Genomic DNA, 18,802 nt, shown 5'->3' with positions numbered 1-18,802 from the left:
GCATTTCTGTGCGCTGCTCTGGTTCACCAGAAGTGGCTTAAGTCATGCTGGCCACATGACCCGGAAGCTGTACGTCGGCTCCCTCGGCCAGTAAAGTGAGTTGAGCGCCGCAACCCCAGAGTCGGTCACGACTGGACCTAATGGTCAGCGGTCCCTTTACCTTTACTTTATTTGCTTAACATTGGTGTAAATGAGTGAATAAATAAATTGACTGGGTGATATCCAGCTAAGTCATACTCAGAGTAGACTCAATGGGATTTAAGCCCATTGATTTCAATGAGTCTACTTTGACTTCAAGCTGGATATCATTCACAGAGACTGTTAGCAGGTGAAAGTACACTCTGGTGCCCAGGTCATACTTTTATCATAATTAAGTCATCTTAAGTGGGTACTTTCACCAGAATGCATTTGTTTCATGAATCTGTAATTGCACCTGATGCATAGGGTAGTTCTCTCTGGGGGGTCTACTTGCAACCCCCCCTCCCAGTAAAGGCACTAGAATACTCAATGATGCATGTATGCAAACATTAGAAAGCTTAACTGTAGTGCAATTTAGAAGTGAATGGAGCTTTGGCTTGGGCAAATGAGAAATCTGGAGAGCTGGTGCATGCAAGCAAGGAAAGGCATGTGTGTGTTTGTGTGTGTGTGTGTGTGTGTGTGTGTGTGTGTGTGTGTGTGTTGGTGTGTGTGTGCATGCACATGCTAGACAGCAGTGGTTCCTGAATACTGTTCCACAAAACTAAGGCTTAAAAGTCTCATGCATACAACTGCAAGCCTCAGATCTCCAAAGGACTTTGCACACTGAAAAGAGTGATTGCAATCCTACAGTATTATTTTTGGTCCTTTTTAGTATATCCATCCATCGTCAGTTCCTAAACTGCTTAGCTGGCCTGTGTTGGGAAAGGGAGGTTAATGGTCTATGACCTCTGCCTGCGAGAAGCATCTCAAATATATCTCTTCTCACAGAGGAGAAAACCATAACAAATCTACGTAGGCAAGCTTGAAATACCTTTGTGATAACTGCAGCCCGTATACAATCCCTTCTCCCCTTTCCAGCTCCTTGTATGTTTACTAGTCCCATCAATAATTGACAAGCACCTACAGTGCACAACGTGATGCTAGGTTGAAAGTTTGCCTAGCAACTGACTGCCCCCCACTTCTTAGAAGAAATTACTGTGTGCTGTGGCCTTTGGCCAATTCTGCATCAGCACAGAAATTATGTGCCCTGAACTGCTGACATTCGGATAACAAACACATTGAAACCAAAAAAGTGATTGCCAGTCAATGAGGCAAAGAAAACAGAGAGAGAGAAACAGGAAAACAAACATATCTCCTAAGAGGGGTATGAGGAAGGGTCGATTGAGGGTGGGGAAACTGAATCCTGCTGAGTATTCAGTAACCACTGCTCTCTATGCCATGTTTCTTTTTTTCTGAAATCATTTTTGTTTGATTTTACAAATATGAATTTATAGCAATCCAAATGCATATCCATATATAGAGATTACTCTGAACCTCGCGGCTTCGTGAGCCTATGGACCAGAACACGCCAGGTACTCCTGTCTTCCACTGCCTCCCGCAGTTTGGTCAAACTAATGCTGGTAGCTTCGAGAACACTGACCAACCATCTCGTCCTCTGTCATCCCCTTCTCCTCGTGCCCTCCATCTTTCCCAACACCAGGGTCTTTTCCAGGGAGTCTTCTCTTCTCATGAGGTGGTCAAAGTATTGGAGCCTCAGCTTCAGGATCTGTCCTTCCAGTGAGCACTCAGGGCTGATTTCCTTAAGAATGGATACGTTTGATCTTCTTGCAGTCCATGGGATTCTCAAGAGTCTCCTCCAGCACCATACTTCAAAAGCATCAATTATTCAGCAATCAGCCTTCTTTATGGTCCATACTCTATATTTTATATCAATCCAAATCATCTATGGTATTTGCTACATTACAAGAGGGATTAAAATCCTGCTAATGTTTCCATCTGCTTGCAGTGGTCTCCTAGATAAGTTATAATTTCCCACCCATTCTTTTTTTAAAGTTTTTGTTCTCTTGGTTCCTGAGTTCTCCAGTCAGCTTTGCTATTTCAGCATGCTCCATCAGCTTAGCTTACCATTCCTCTCTTGTGGGAACCTTGTCTTATTTCCATCTTTGGGCTAGTAGCATCCGAGCGGCTGTTGAAAACATTAGCAGGATTTTAACAACACTTGTAATGTAACAAATACAATGGATAACATGGAAAGGTATAAGATATGGATTAGGTAATAATATGTATGTGAAAATGCTGACAACAGGACCCATGAAGGGGATATTGGGAAGTCAAGGGATTCAGAGAAATCCCTACATATGGTTATGTATTTGGTAATGTGATAACTTTTTTTACTTATAAAATCAAATTAAAAATCTTTTTTTTTTTTTTTTTACAAAGACATGTAAAATCCAACAGGCTTTGGCCCCGATTGTGCAGGTAATATTCTGGGTAAAATTCAGGAATACAGGGCATGCTAGGAAGCTACGTGTTGCGGATTTTACATGCACAAAGAACATGGGAAGTTTCCTCATCCCAAAGCAGACTATTCGTTCCCAACCAGTCAGTACTATTTATTCCAGTGGTGGGTCCAAATTAAGCCTAGCAGGAGTCTTGATGCAGCCCACAAGGCCAAGTTTCTCAAATGTCCTCCTGCTCTGCCCCCACACCTGACAGCATGTGTGGGGCAGGTAAAGATGTGGGTGCAAATGAACAGTCAGGAGCCTCGGAACACACTTCAGATTGTTGCTTGGCAAGTGATACTCCCTATCAGCACCAAGCAGGAACTCTGCATTGCAGCTGATACTTGCCTAAAGCAGGGCTTGCTCTCAGTGCGGATCAGTCAACCTTTGAAGGTCCAAAATATATCCATATTCATATGTATGTTTATGTCTTTCTAAAATATATGCATCCATTCCCAATGTATGGCCGGAAGCAAATGTTGTTTATCAGGATGGTATGGAAAGGTGGCAATGTTTGCAAGCACATTGAAGCACAACACTTATCTTTGGGGCCTGGGGTTAATACCTGGGGGCAAGGTATGTTGCTTATTATTCTTGTTTCTCTCATTCCATTTGTCATTTGAAAGAAATCGGGGTGGGCAAGTAAGATCAACTCACTACCATTCAACTCTGTGGAGTCTCTGGCCTTGTAGATAAAGAAAAAAACAAATAATTATGTAGTATCAATATCTCAAATGTATACCCATTCCTAAGGGGAAGCTTAGGCAGTATTTTGAGCCCTAATATTTTGGATTCATGTATATGATATTTTGAAACCATACAAAGCCAATATTGGCTAATATTGTTTCATGACATATTAGTATTGGCGTATTAAGTGACAGAGTGTTATATATAATATCTACATTGCTGTTTTCTTCAAACATTTATCGTTAGCTCAGTTTCTTGAGGGAGGCGTTGCTTGATAGTTTGAAATGAACAAACCACCCGTGTCCTTGCTTCCAGCTTAATCTGCAAAGAGTAATGAGATCCTAGCAAGGTGACCCTCACTTCAGTCACATCCACACCAAGTACATTTGTAGCAGTTTATTTTTTTTAAAAAAAGATATTTATTAAAGTTTCCAAAGTATTACCAAAAGAGAAAAAAGAAAAAGAGAAAATACAAAATAAAAACAGTTAAAAACATTTCAATCTTTCCGTATCTTATCTTTCATTTGCTTGTTGCCCAGACCTCCGCACACCTACCTTTTTTGTATTCCGGTTCAATTTATTGGTTCAGCAAATCCTTTCCCTCTTTGTTTTTATCCTGATCTTTAATCTTAATATATTATAGCTTTAGACTATCACCTGTTAACAATCCATTTTTACATATTCCTGACCTTACTGCTAAAAACATTTGTAGCAGTTTAAACAGCCATGGTTTCCCTCAAAGAATCCTGGGAACTCTAGTTTACCTCTAACAGAGCTACAATTCCCAGCACCCTTAACAAACTACAGATCCCATGTTATCATTTTGGGCTGTATGTATTGGTGTGTAAACGCCAGAGAGTTCAGTGCAGCACTGGGAATGGACAGTGACGATGACGCTAGCCTAGAGCTCAAAAACAATGTTAGAGCATCTTTCAATGGAAATGTGATACTCTCCAAGTAATTTTATTTTATTTACAAAAACATTCTGTCCCATGGCACAGCCTATTTAAGACGTGAGTTTTAAGCCACGGAGTCAAGAACTACAGCTGGGCAATGGGCACACTGAAAACTTTGCATTTTTTCTTAGCAAGTAGCTGAACTTGTGTAGAAATACAGTACCGGCCTTAGTTACCATGTAAGGATTTTTCCTCATGATGCAGTATTTCAAAATGAAGGGATTAACATCCAGGAAAAACACCTAATAAATCAACAGTGTTATGAAAAGAGGGGGAGGGAAATTCCTCTCCTTTTTACTATACTGTGCTTTGTACACTAATAACATTAATTTATTAGAGTTGAACGTCAGAATGTGTTTTTGCAAAGAACTGACACATACAGTCTATATTGCACTCAGGAGATGAAGTTTTCATTACTTGAGCTCCCATTTCCACCCCCTTATAACAGCAGGCTTGAAAGACTAGCGCCGGAGTTCTGAAGTTGCAGCAAGCCGGCGAATGAATGAGGTAACTCCTTTAAAGTTTTAGCACACTGGAGCAATCCAAAGGGATTTAAACGTCAGCCGTATACTTATGGCGCTGGCAGTCGTAAACCTCTGGAATGAGATCTGAGGTTCACAGAGAGAGGCAGGCTGTGGGAAAATTTTATAGTGTACAAATCCCACGAAGGTATTGTTGGGAAGGAAGGCCCCCAAAGATACAGAGTTTCAGGAGGCCCCATCCAGTGAGTGGCAGCTCCAGAGAGCTGCGCATCAGATCAATGTGCACCGTTCTGGTTCTGTTGAAATGGATATACCTTGGGGTGGAGGAATCTGTCAAATTCCGTTCCTCTGTGTTTCTCATTTTTCAAGTCTTAAGTTTAGTTCCTCTGATTTATGCAGTGTGATTTTTAAAATATATATATAAAAAGTATGCATTTTCATGTGCATGTCTCTTAATATGTATTATTACTGGCCACCCCGATCTCTGAGGTGCATGAGATTCCAAAGGGACTTGGCACTCAACTAGGGTTTGTGTTCTTCTGAGGAAAAGGAGGTACGGCAGATTCTGCTGTGCCTTTGAAATTTAATTTATTTACCCTGGAAGATTTCAGTGGAGAGAGATTTCACAGCATTTGCATCTCAGGATCAGCCCATCCTTCACAGCTGTTTGACGTGGAACATACTCCCTCGAGAGGTGGTGGGCTCTCCTTCTTTGGAGGTTTTTAAGCAGAAGTTGGATGGCCATCTGTCATGGGTGCTTAACTGAGATTCCTGCATTGCAGGGGGTTGGACTAGATGATCCTCAAGATATCTTCCAACTCTACATTTCCATGATTCTAAGTAGACGAGATGGTTGGACAGTGTTCTCGAAGCAACCAACATGAGTTTGACCAAACTGCGGGATGCAGTGGAAGACAGGAATGCCTGGCGTGCTCTGGTCCATGAGGTCATGAAGAGTTGGACACAACTAAACGACTAAACAACAACAACAAAGTAGCTTAGGGCAGGACAACTCGGCTGTAACTAGTAAGGTGCTTCTCTAGTGATAGCTACAGTCTGAGATTGCAGCAAATATGTCTGATCCATAAGACTAGGTTGGATCCATTAGAACCAATAGAAATAACATGTTTTGCATACTAACCAATGTACTGGTTCACAATGAGGGGCACTAGGGTTCCAGTCAATGTCTAGGCAGCCCCGTGTAAAGGAGAAGTCATTGTTACACTCAGCTTTATAAAATCCACATTTCCAAGCAACATTCATGCATCTATGCAACCGGAATTTTATTATTGTTGTTTTAAGGACAAAGTAGTATTTTGGGTTTTGTAGCATGCATTGCAATAATCCAGTCTGGAAGTTACCACAGCATGAAGTGCATTGGCCAAGTCATCCCTATCCCAAAGGGACTGTAGTTGGCAAACTGGGTGACCTACATTGACCAATGACCTACCTGGGCATAAGGTCCTAACTTGGTATAAGGCAACTTCCAATCTCCATATCCATTCTGAAGGCACGTCAATGTTTCATCAAGAAAGGTCATAGCATGATAGATTGCTGTGCTATAAAATACTTGCATCATTAATAAAGAAATATAACTCTGCTTTGTGTGCTGGAAAAGAGAAATAATTCCCCTTGCCTCTCACCAGTACATTCAGCCACATCTGCAGAATTAATTGCAGCTTAATACAGATACATGAAGAAAGGAGCTTTCAGAGCTCCAAGCTGGCTTTCTGTTAAATCCATACAGAAATAATATCAGATATTGTTGGATACAATTTCACTGGCTTCCCAAAGTCTAATGGTCCTCAGACTGATAATCAAAGAAGGAACACCAGCTGCCGTGCTATTAATAGTGCTCTAATATCTGCTGAAGTCATGCACAATTGTTATCAATGCACTTGTCTAAGGCTGCATGTGCACCATACACTGAATGCACATCTCCCCAGAAAAGATTCATGGAAACTGTAGTTTATTAAGGGTGCTGGAAATTGTACACTGTGGGGAGTAAACTATAGTTCTCAGGATTCATTGGCCACGTGTGCTTTAAATACCGTACTTTTCTGTCTATTAGACGCCCCCGTGTAGAAGACCCCCCCTCTATTTTGGGGGACTCAATTTTAAGAAAATGAGGGGAGATGGCCCAAAGTTGTTGAGCCTCTCCCCCCATGCAGCTGCGGGCAGGAAACACTCCCTAGATAATTTACTGCGTGCAAGTAGCCAGCTGGTTGGCTGGAGGGCACCTTTCCCCATGCCGCTGTGCACAGGAAACGATCCAGGGAGTGCTTCCCGTGCGCAGCGGTATCGGGAGAAGCTGTGCGCCACTAGCCAGCGCCCCCAGATCACTCCCTGCACGTAGTGGCATCTTCCCCCCATGCCACTATCCGTGTATTGGACGACCCCAGTTTTTTGACATGATCTTTTTGTCAAAAAAAACCTCGTCCAATACATGGAAAAATACGGTGTATAGCATGTAAGGAAACCTAACTGTGCCACAAGCAGGTTTAAAGGGTAATGCAAAGTTTACGTTTTTTGAATAGTGGTGGTGATAGGGAGACAAATAGATCAAGCAGAACAGCCTGGACTGTCCCAAGATACAGGGCCACCTGATGCAGACAAGCAAATGCTGCCTAGCTGCTGCCACCTCCTCTTCCACTGCACAGTGGTCTCTACAGCTTGCTGCTTCTATCCCCACCCCATCTCAACTTTAATGGCACAGCTATCCTACAGCACAATGGCTTGCAATCATCCTTCCTCACAGCGGGGCAACTGGACAAGATCAGACCTTCCAAGTGTCCCTATTTTCCAGAGACATCCCTGATTTAGAGATTTGATCCCAGAATGTCCTACTTTTCCATAGGAGGAATGTTGGAGGGTATGGAGTTATCCAACACCAGAGCTGTCTGAAGGCAATCCTGTATAGGCAAGGTATTTTTTTATGTTTAATTTTTTATTATGTTTTCATATATGTTGGAAGCTGCCCAGAGTGTCTGGGGCAACCCAGTAAGATGTGTGGGGTATAAATAGTAAAATTATCATTGTAGAATGGGACGTCCCTATTTTCATCAGAGAAATGTTGGAGGATATGCATGATGCCCCTATTTTTTGCTCCTGTGGCATCTCACCCCACCACTGTTGGAGTGTTGTGGCTATCACGCAGTTAACATTGTGTATTAGGTGGGAATGCTGACTCATGAAGTATGAGTCAGTAACATGCGTGGTTGGGAGTTGGCTAATTAGTCTGTAGTCAGTTAGTACGAAGAGGTATGATTGACTCCCTTCCCACTGTCTTCTCCCCTGCATGTGATCTCCCCTGTGTACTGTATGCTGGTATTGTAAGAAGACTGTCATATGTACCAAGATTGCAACAGGAATAAAGCTCTTCTTGGAACAAGTTTTGACTCCCGAGTGCTTCATGGGTGTACTTTCCAGCATTCACAGTCTCCAACAATTATGCCTAGCTCCAAAGAAGGAATCCATGTGGCATTGGGGGGGGGGGGGACAGTGAGTTGGCCTTGGAGAGCTTTCAAGGAGCACCACGGACCACTGCTAAACTTTAAACATCCCAGAGAAAGCAGTACAGATGCTCTCCATTGTCACTGTGGTGATCACACAGGGTCCCCAGATGTTTGACGGTCTATTGATCCCTGTGCCACCACTGTGATCGCTTCCCCGCTGCCACCAACCCGTTTCTCTCGGGTACACACGGAGTACAGACAGTTGTTAACATTAATCCAAATAAACAAGTTTATTCTATAAGCATTAACAAGTTTATGGTTTCAGATACTTTTTCTTGTCAATTTCTTAACCTTAGTTTCTTTACCAGCCTATACCTTCCTAATACCGTCTAACTTATTATCCCAACTGTTTAACTGACTCCTCTTAACAGATTCTCTCACTCCCTCACATCAAACTAGCCCAAACCACAGACTTATCCTCCCTCTCTCTTCTCTAACTCCAGACCAACTTCTTAACAATTCTAACTCTAACTCTAAGTCCTCCCCTTGGGTTCCTACTGATTAATCATTTTGCACTTAGTTAACCCTTTCCTTATGACCCAGTATGATGTCACACACCTAGGAGGGCAAACGCCACAGTCACCTCACCCACAATGCCTCACTCTGGTCACGACTCACTAGTTCCCACCCATTTGCACTCTTTCTGCATTTGCTTTTCATTTCATTGAGGAAGAAGAGTTCCCAGCTGATTTTGCCCTAGATTCTTTGGTGTTAGTGCTTCTGACAATTTCTGCAGTTACACTGTGTAGGCAGTGTGAATGTCTGGGTACATGGGAAGTGTGCTGTTGTGGCCAAGCCTTCTTTTCTCCCTCTTGTGAGTCATTTTCTTTCCTTTGGAGCCATTTCCCTTATCCTCACTAATAATCAGGACTACACCCCTGTCATTAGGACTGCTGAGCAGGGCTTCTCCTTTCAGATCTGCAGTATTTCCAGAAGTGCTCTCAATTTGTTGCCATCTGATAAAGGGGAAATTAACAAGCAGTTCTATAATGCCGTTGTTAGGCGTCTTTTCATCTTTGGTGCCCATGGAAATGTTTTCCCACCTGAGGGAACCTGAATCACGCCCTCCGTCGAAGGATTAAAACAACCTCACGATAATAGCACTCTGGTGCCAAACAGATTGAATCCTACCCTACCCAGATTGAATCCTACTGCAAACAACAATTAAACCAGAATAGCATTTTTACCTAGCAATTTCCTTCTCACTCAGACAAAGGGGATAGTGGGGAAATACTTTGCCACAAGACAGGCCTGCCTGGGCATCTTTGGAATTAGCAGATATGGTGCTACACACTCCCCTCCCCACTTCCAGGCACTCAGACAATAGCTAACTTTCATCACAACGAAACATTTGTATATTACATGTAGGACAATGCATAATCTTCACCGCTCAGCAAATGAAGCTGAATAGTAGGAGGTTTTGGAGTCACAGCACATATTTACAGCTATGGAATTTGATTCCACAAGATGTGGTACTGGCCACCCACTTAGAATGCTCTTAGAGGGGATTAGACAAACCCATGGAAAAGAAGGCTGCACGAAACTATCATCATGCTAGCTTCAGGATACGAAAGACGGTCACTCTGAATATCAGATGCTGGAAAGGGCTGTTGTACTCATGTTGTCCTTGTGGGCTTCCCTAGGGATCTGGCTGGCCACTGTGGAAAACAGGGTGCTGGAATAGACAGAGCTTGGCTCCAGGGGAGAGGGTGCTCTGGTACTGTCAACAGCTTGCCCGCCCCGGGCACTGGCAAACCACGCTATGCCACTGAGTGGGAGGACTTGCACCGCCTTCTGTTAATCAAATCTACCCCATTGTTTCTAATTTAAGAAACAGTGTCCTACAAAGGCTAAAGGTTGCAGCTCACTTAGTGGCAAGGAGCAGCAGTTCCTGGGATTAAAAATCGAATCCCGTATTTGCTTCTGTGGCAGAGAGGAGTCGTGTGGAGTTCAGCAAGCACAACTTTTGCTATTTGCAGTTGAGGGCAACAACAGACCTCACTGTATACTTGCAGGAAAACTTGGCTATGTACTATCTAAGGGGCATAATGAGATCCAGGAAGACTGATCAATAGACCAGGTAAATTTAGGCATGTCCTAGGAGGACCATCTGGGATGATTTACCCGTGTCTAGGGTTAGCAGAACAGGCAAGCGAAAGACAATACATGTCTGTAATGATTTGCTAGTATCTGGGGACCAGCAGCAAACAATTGCTTCATGCAGCCTGGCCCATTAGAAAGAGTTACTCTGGTCTATATATGCACGGATATAACAGAAGGGTATATTATGACTACTACTGCTGCTACTACTATACTACTTGTTACACAAAGGTATCCAAGTGACTTACAGCAGACGTTAAAAAATAAACACAAATGCATTATAGTATTAATTCATATAAAAAGGCATGCAATTCATAAAAAAATGTTTTTAATACAGATTTATTTGTTTATTTGATTGCTAGGCTCTTGTTGGACATACAAAGCTCTGAACAACTTGGGCCCAGCATATATTAAAGAGCACCTGAGCCCTTATATCCCAGCCTGGAAAGCCTCTCCCAGCAGAGATTTGGCAGGCGTCCTCACTTTTGACTACCACTTTTGGCTCTTGAAGACTTTCTTTGTGCTGACAGGCCTGTGCTTGTCCCTTGAGCAGCCAGTCATTGTAATGATTGCTTTGTGTTGCTTTTAAATGTTTTTATGATGTTGCACACTGCCCTGACGTTTTGCGAGAGAGCAAGGTTTAATATTCCAGTAGGATTAAAACTTTTTTTTAAGAGCTTGTAATGAATAAAGGTAAAGGTACCCCTGCCCGTACGGGCCAGTCTTGACAGACTCTGGGGTTGTGCGCCCATCTCACTCAAGAGGCCGGGGGCCAGCGCTGTCCACAGACACTTCCGGGTCACGTGGTCAGCGTGACAGGCTGCATCTGGCGAGCCAGTGCAGCACACGGAATGCCGTTTACCTTCCCGCCAGTAAGTGGTCCCTATTTATCTACTTGCACCCGGGGGTGCTTTCGAACTGCTAGGTTGGCAGGCGCTGGGACCGAGCAGCGGGAGCGCACCCCGCTGCGGGGATTCGCCGCGGGGAATATTCACGGGGAATATTGTAATGAATAGCTTTGCTAAAATGTTGAGCATCTTGCACTGGCGGAGGAACAGGAGTGCGGAGGGAGCGGACTGCCCCCAGCACCACTATTCCGGTAGGGTGCCATTGCGACGGCCCCCCCGGACACACGCTGTGCACTCCCTACATGCTGGGTGCAACGCCCCTGCGGGCAACGTGCCACGCCCCGCGATGCGCATCACACCCCCAAGTGCATATCACGCCCCCCCTGGGGGCGCCAGCCACGCCCACACCTGCTCTCCACCCCCGGTAGCGGAGCATGCAGCTTCTCCACTGGCATCTTGTACTCTTTGGAAAATCCTGCCTCCTTCACATGATGTCCAGTTGATCATATTATTTTAAAAAATGTTTTGTGTTGAGTAGTTGCAGCTCAGCTTGCTAGTGCCAGAAGCTTTATCTGTAGATAAAGGGCAGTCGGAAATGAAACATTTCGACTGCAACTTGAGGAGCTTCGGAGGACCTTAAGAACCTGCAGCTGCACCATCAGGCCAGAGGTTCAGTCTGGTCTAGCATTCTGCCTCCAGAGCTAGCCAGCCAGATACCTTTGGGAAGGACAAACAGGAAAGAATGTGGGTACCAGGGAATGTTTATACCATGCAGGTCCATAGAACCAAAACTGTCTGCTTTTCTCTCTCCTTTGTTGTTGTTGTTTAGTCGTTTAGTCGTGTCCGACTCTTCGTGACCCCATGGACCAGAGCACGCCAGGCACTCCTGTCTTCCACCGCCTCCCGCAGTTTGGTCAGGCTCATGTTTGTAGCTTCGAGAACACTATCCAACCATCTCATCCTCTGTCGTCCCCTTCTCCTTGTGCCCTCCATCTTTCCCAGCATCAGGGTCTTTTCCAGGGAGTCTTCTCTTCTCATGAGGTGGCCAAAGTATTGGAGCCTCAACTTCACGATCTGTCCTTCCAGTGAGCACTCAGGTCTGATTTCCTTAAGAATGGATGCGTTTGATCTTCTTGCAGTTCTCTCTCCTTTAGGAAGATAGAAAGCTGCCTTATATTGAGTAAGACAAGCTTAGTATTGTCTACAGTGACTCACCAGAGTTTCAGACTAGGGACATTTCAAGCCCTACCTGGAGATGTCGTGAATTCAACCTGGGACCTTGTGTGTTCAGATCAGATGCTCCACCACTGAGCTATGGTCTGGCATTGATTGTGCACTTGGTGGCAACCCCAGGTGTGCTGCTGGGTACTAATGTGTGAAATGTTTGCTTTTAGTGACCATGATTAAGCTGGTACTGGCAACGGAGGCATGGTGGTGATAAGGCACGCAGGGATTAGAAGGGAATTTAATTTTGTTAGCATTATTGATTCACCCTTTTCTCCCGCTCTCTATATAATTGCATGGCTAAGCAATGGCTGAATAATAAATCTCCTTAAACAACATACAATGCAGCAGCAAATCCTACCAAGGTAGAATTGTTGAAGCTGTAAGCACCTATGAAGAAAGGACGAAATCCTCCAACATTATGACAGTATCCCCTTGAAATCCCTAATGAAATGTGTGAGGAAACTTAAAGGTGAACCATTGAAGTAGAATTCCTTCATGAGAAGTGTTTTGCATATCTGTCAAATGAGCTTTGCAGGGTTAGACTGCTCCAGGCTTCCCTCTGTTCCCAGCAATTTCACTTGCACAAAAATCAGAATACAGGCATGTCATGCTGAAAGACGCACCAGAGAGCAAGGCTGCTGTCCTCAGAACTTGTTGCTCTGTCATGTTGCATTGCTGGGGAGAAAAATAGGCCAGGGCCCGGTGACAGCTATTCAGCTGTGAGGCAGAGGTTTCAAGGTCTTGCCAATGGGATTGCAAATATTTGCTTTTTTATTGCAAATATGTTTCCTGATGTTGCAGAACATTGAACTGACCTGCGTCACTGAGCACAGAGTCTTGCTTCCCTTCTCCTCTGTATTCCATCTCTTAGCTGATGGGTGCTGTGAGAAACTCTGTTCCAAAGGACTTCTGCTTGTAGACTGGAGTCCGTGGAGATATTTCAATCTGCTGTGATGACCTGCAGGCAGCTGAGAGTCAGGACCACGGAGAGCACCCTGTGGAGCAGGCTTTAGGATCAGGTGGAAGTCTAGAACAGCCTTCTTCAACCTGGTGCACTTCAGACGTTTTGGTCCACAGATCCCATCGTCTCTGACCATTGGTTGTGCTGACTGGGGCTGATGGGAGCTGCAGTGCAGAATATCTGCACTCGAGAAGCATGGAGCATTGGTCTTGCAATGTATGGTTTTCCCAGTAGTGATGTATGGAAGTGAGAGCTGGACCATAAAGAAGGCTGATTGCCGAAGAATTGATGCTTTTGAGTTATGGTGCTGGAGGAGACTCTTGAGAGTCCCATGGACTGCAAGAAAGTCAAACCTCTCCATTCTTAAGGAAATCAGCCCTGAGTGCTCACTGGAAGGACAGATCCTGAAGCAGAACATAAGAACCAGGGGCCTATGGGAAGCTCACAAACATCATCTGAGTACAAAATTACTCTCCTAATTCAAATCTGTATTGACTTTGCCCTCTAGCCAGTTATGCCCAGTTCACTAGCTGGTTGGCAGATGCAGGGAACAACAGTGAAGAACATCTACTCTTCAGAATCTTGACTAGAAATGTAGACAGTCTTGGTCTTGATAGGGGGAAATGTGTTTGATTTCTACATAGGGTCCCAGATCCAAATCCCTGCTCAGCCATCTCATTATACCCTTGCTTACCTTGCCTTTCAAAGGAAGTGAGAAGACAAATGAGCAAGGACCCTGCACTTTCCCCATAAACATGATTAGTAATATTTCACATCTGCTGCTCTAATGTCAATCTTTCATCCTATCAGGCCAGTGCTTCAACTATTTCCTTTCTGTCAGTTGGAATTAAATTTACAGTCTCTTCCAGTCAGCTGTCTTGCTTGTTCCTCCATAATGGAAATAGAAATTTCAAGACATTAGTTTTTTAGTTCAAAGATGGTGTCAGGTGGCGTTAGGTGAGCCTCCTGCATTTTGCTGCCTAGATATTTCTGCCTATATTTTTCCGGCATTGCTGGATGGAAGACTGTGACTCTCCATGAGTATCTATTCCACACAGAGTCCTTCTTAGTAGCTCACATGCTGTTTAATTTAGGGCAGGGGTTCTTAACCTGTGTTCCCCTAGGGGGTCCATGGATGGTCTTCAGGGAGTCTGTGGAACAGGTGCACTTTGGCCCAATGTAATTAAATAAATTGTATGGAAAGTTTTGTTTGTATGTGTTAATATTTTTTTTTTCTGGGAAGAGGGTCAATAGCTTTCATTAGCTTCTCAAAGGGGTATTTGCCCTCCAAAAGGTGAATAATCATTGACTATGGGGCACAGCAGCTATGTCCTTTGGAGAGTTTTAACTCCAGTAACTTGTGCTTTTATCTATAAATAAAATTGCTTGCACCCACCAAGAACTAGACTCTGCTGTTATAGCAGATGAATATCATGGGGTGTCCAGAGCACAGTCTAGTCCTGTTGTGTTGGATGAGTTTCAGATGGTAAGGCTCAAGGATGTGGACAAGGTGCTTGGATCTGTTCAGGGTGACCACTTGCACTCTAGACCTGTGCCCCTCTTGGCTGATTAAATCCAGCAGGGAGGGAACAGCTGGATGGGCCAGAAAGGTGATCAATGCCTCTATACAAGAGGGGGCGGTCCCTGTCTGTTTGAAGGAGGCAGTGGTAAAACCACTCCTTATAAAACCTTCTCTGGATTCAGAAAACCTAACAAACTACCGGCCAGTTGCTAATCTCCCTTTCTTGGGCAAGGTTCTGGAGCAAGTGGTTGCAGACCAGATTCAGGTGCTCTTGGAAGAAGCTGGTTTTCTGGATCCATTTCAATCAGGGTTTAGGCCTGGTTTTGGCACAGAAACTGCCTTGGTCGCCCTGTACGATGACCACTGTTGAGAGAGAGACAAGGGAAACATGTCCCTGTTAATTCTTCTCAACCTGTCAGCGGCTTTCGATACCATGGATGAGAGCTAACAAACTGAAGCTCAATCCAGATAAGATTGAGGCATGGTTAGTGAGTGGTTCCTCAGACCAGACGGCTGGGAGGTTGCCTGCTCTTGATGGGGTTACACTGCCCCTGAAGGAGCAGGTTCGTAGTTTGGGGGTACTCCTCGATCCTTTGCTGTCGCTTGAGGCTCAGGTGGCCTCAGTGGCTCGGAGTGCCTTCTGTCAGCTTCGGTTGGTAGCCCAACTACGTCCTTATCTGGACAGGATAGCCCAACTACTGTTGTCTATGCTCTGGTAACATCCAGGTTAGATTACTGCAATGTGTTATACGCAGGGCTGCCTCTGAAGAAAGTTTGGAAACTTCAGCTGGTGCAGAATTCAGCAGCCATGTTGCTCACCGGAGCAAGGTGGTTTGTACATATTACACTGATCTTGGTCTAACTGCACTGGCTACCAATTAGTTTCCTGGCCCAATTCAAAGTGCTGGTTTTGACCTATAAAGCCTTAAACGGCTCAGGACCACAATACCCCAAGGACCGCCTCTTCCCATATGAACCTACCCGGACCTTGAGATCATTGGCAACATGAGAATGGGGCCTTCTCTGCAGTGGCTCCCCATCTGTGGAATGCTGTCCTCAGGGGAGTTTGCCTGGTGCCTTCACTATACACCATTAGGCGCCAGGCAAAAACGTTCCTTTTTAACCAGGCCTTTGCCTGACCTGATCCTATACCCTTTTAAAAATGCTGGCTCTTTTTAGGGTTTTTTTTATTGGGTTGTTGTTTGTATTTTGATTTTATATCTGTGATCCTTTATGTGAACTGCCCTGAGACCTTTGGGTATAGGGCGGTATAGAAATAAAATAAATAATAATAAGAAGAAATGAAGTTCTTGCCATTACTTCTTCAATAGATATTTAGGTTCTTAAACCATGCTATGAATATTCAGGATGCTGTTGATGATCCTGACTGGAGCACCTCCAGAGGAGGGCCAACAGAGCGGTGAGAGAAGATCAAGGGGAAATGTGAGAGCTGCCTCCAGTTATAAGAAGGGCTATCATGCAGCAGGTGGAATGCAATTTTTCTCTGTTTTGCTGGAGGGCAAGATTAGAAGCAGCTGGTGGCAACTGCAGGGAAGCAGATTTTGGCTAAACATCAGGGGAAGCTTCCTAATGGCAAGAGCTCTTTCACAGTGGAACAGACTTTCCACGGTGGAAAGTGGTGGGCTATTCTTTGCTGGAGGTATTTAATCAGAGGCTGAATGGTCATCTGTCTGGGAGGCTGAAGTTTCAAGATTCCTATACAGTGGTACCTTGGGTTACAGATGCTTCAGGTTACAGACGCTTCAAGTTACAGACTCCCCATACCCAGAAATAGTACCTCGGGTTAAGAACTTTGCTTCAGGATGAGAACAGAAATTGTGCTCCTGCAGTGTGGCAGCAGTGGGAGGTTCCATTAGCTAAAGTGGTGCTTCAGGTTAAGAACAGTTTCAGGTTAAGAACGGACCTCCGGAATGAATTAAGTTCTTAACCCGAGGTACCACTGTACTGAGCAATGGAGGCTTGACTAGATGAACTCTCAGGCCCTATTAGCACTCTACATGTAAAGCAGTATCATGCCACTTCTAACAGTCATAGCTTCCCTTGGTCTCCTTACAACTCCCAGCACCCTTAACAAACTACAGTTCCCAATATGCTTTGGTGGTATGATACTACTTTAGGACCTTAAATATTATGATTTTGCGATATGTTCCAACACTGCATAATGCGCAAGCTTTAAATATGGTGGTCAAAATGTCTCATCATTCCCACACTTTAGAGTTTATTCAGCACCTTTGTAATTATCCAGGTTACAAAGCAATTGTATTCCTACGGACCGAAAGGTGATACTACTCACCTATCAATCTCCAGAGTTTCACAACTTAATGAATAAAGATTTAATCATGCATCTGCGAACAGCTGCAAAGACCGGACACTGGAGATCTCTTGATATGCACCTTTTTGACACTTGGAACTTGACCTGGAACTTGACCCTCATGGAGACAACCACCTTTCAATGTAAACACATTGTACAGGAAAGAGGAGACCACCTTCTATGCAACATGGTTTAATTTTATTCAACACGCACCACCCACTGAACACAGCTTTCGCCCACCAAGAACACAGCGGACACTGTGGAATGTCACTTTCAAGTAATTACTTTATTGACGCTTGTGAAAAGTTAGAGCTGGACAGAGACTATATCTTACTTAGGGGCAAAATCTGCACTCTGGGAGAGGAGGGCGAGAGGGTGTTTTATTTGCTGTTGTTATTATGTCATTCTGTTTTAAGTCTGAAAAGATCAATAAAATGTGTTTAAAATAAAAGCAACACTAATAACAGTTCCAGACTAGAATCCCAAGTGGTCCTTGCATGGAGAGGAATCTGATACATCCATCCCAGCTGCTCTTTGCCAAAGTGATCTTTCGGCTGCATCCTTCCCTCCCTCCCACCCGCTTTGCTCAACATGGTAACCGCAGAGGATGCTGTTGTGCTTGGCCAATCATGCATCAGCCCCTGCAGAGAGACACTCAGACCCAGAGTGCATTTCCTTATGTAGAGCGACATCCATATTTTAAGAAATTGACTTTTTCTTCTGCTTGGAAAAGGGGAATGAAATGATTATGATGTGAACGGTAATGGAGCACAGGAAATAAATGAAGCCACAGAAATGAGGAGGTGACACTTTTTAAAAAGCATTTCCTTGCCAGGGCAGGAATGTAATCATCAGGGAGTAGAACTGAAAGAGGGGGAAAAACAAACGGAAATAAATATCATTTCACACCTGAATAGGTGGAAGAGAAAGTTCTGCTTTCATCACACCGAAACCAGTGGGAGCTTTGGTGCGGACTTGTTTATGAGAGCTGGAACGGCCGTCATAGGGAAAGGAGTTATGTGATATGCAAAATGATCAAAGTACTGAATATTGAGGAAGCTCCTGGGACCTTTAAAGGGTGATTTAGTAAGAAAAACACATGCAAGTCAGACATGGCAGAAATATTGCCTCTTCATTGTTATAATCTTTTAATGCTGGAAATAATATGGCCTCCTGTCCTTCATTGTACGGGATAATGCAGAAGTGGGGAACCTTTTTCAGCCCAAGGGTGCCATTCTCTCATGAGCAACCTTCTGGGGGCCACAAACCAATGGTGTGGAAGGCCAGAGGCTAAAATGGGCAGGGCAGCAGATGTAACTTGCCCTCTTGTGTAATAGGTTACAGTTCACCCATGCAAAAGTTAGAGATTTACACACACACACACACACACACACACACACACACCCCTCTCTAGGCATGGACAAATCTGTCCGTTTCAGTTTCTCTCAGTTTCTCTCAGTCCCAATCTTAAATTCAGTAGTCCATATTTCCACAACAGTTTGTATTACCCGCCCTCCACCCCCCCAAAAAAAGGCTTTGTGAAAATTATTTTGCACTTTACTGTGGATTTCTCCCTGTAGACACATTTACAGTGGGACCTCAGGTTACATACACATCAGGTTACATACGCTTCAGGTTACAGACTCCGCTAACCCAGAAATATTGCTTCAGGTTAAGAACTTTGCTTCAGGA

This window comes from Podarcis muralis, chromosome 5, assembly GCF_964188315.1.
Source record: "Podarcis muralis chromosome 5, rPodMur119.hap1.1, whole genome shotgun sequence".
Lineage (NCBI taxonomy): Eukaryota > Metazoa > Chordata > Lepidosauria > Squamata > Lacertidae > Podarcis > Podarcis muralis.
The sequence above is the reverse complement of the archived record's forward strand: the minus strand, read 5'-3'. Positions refer to the sequence as shown.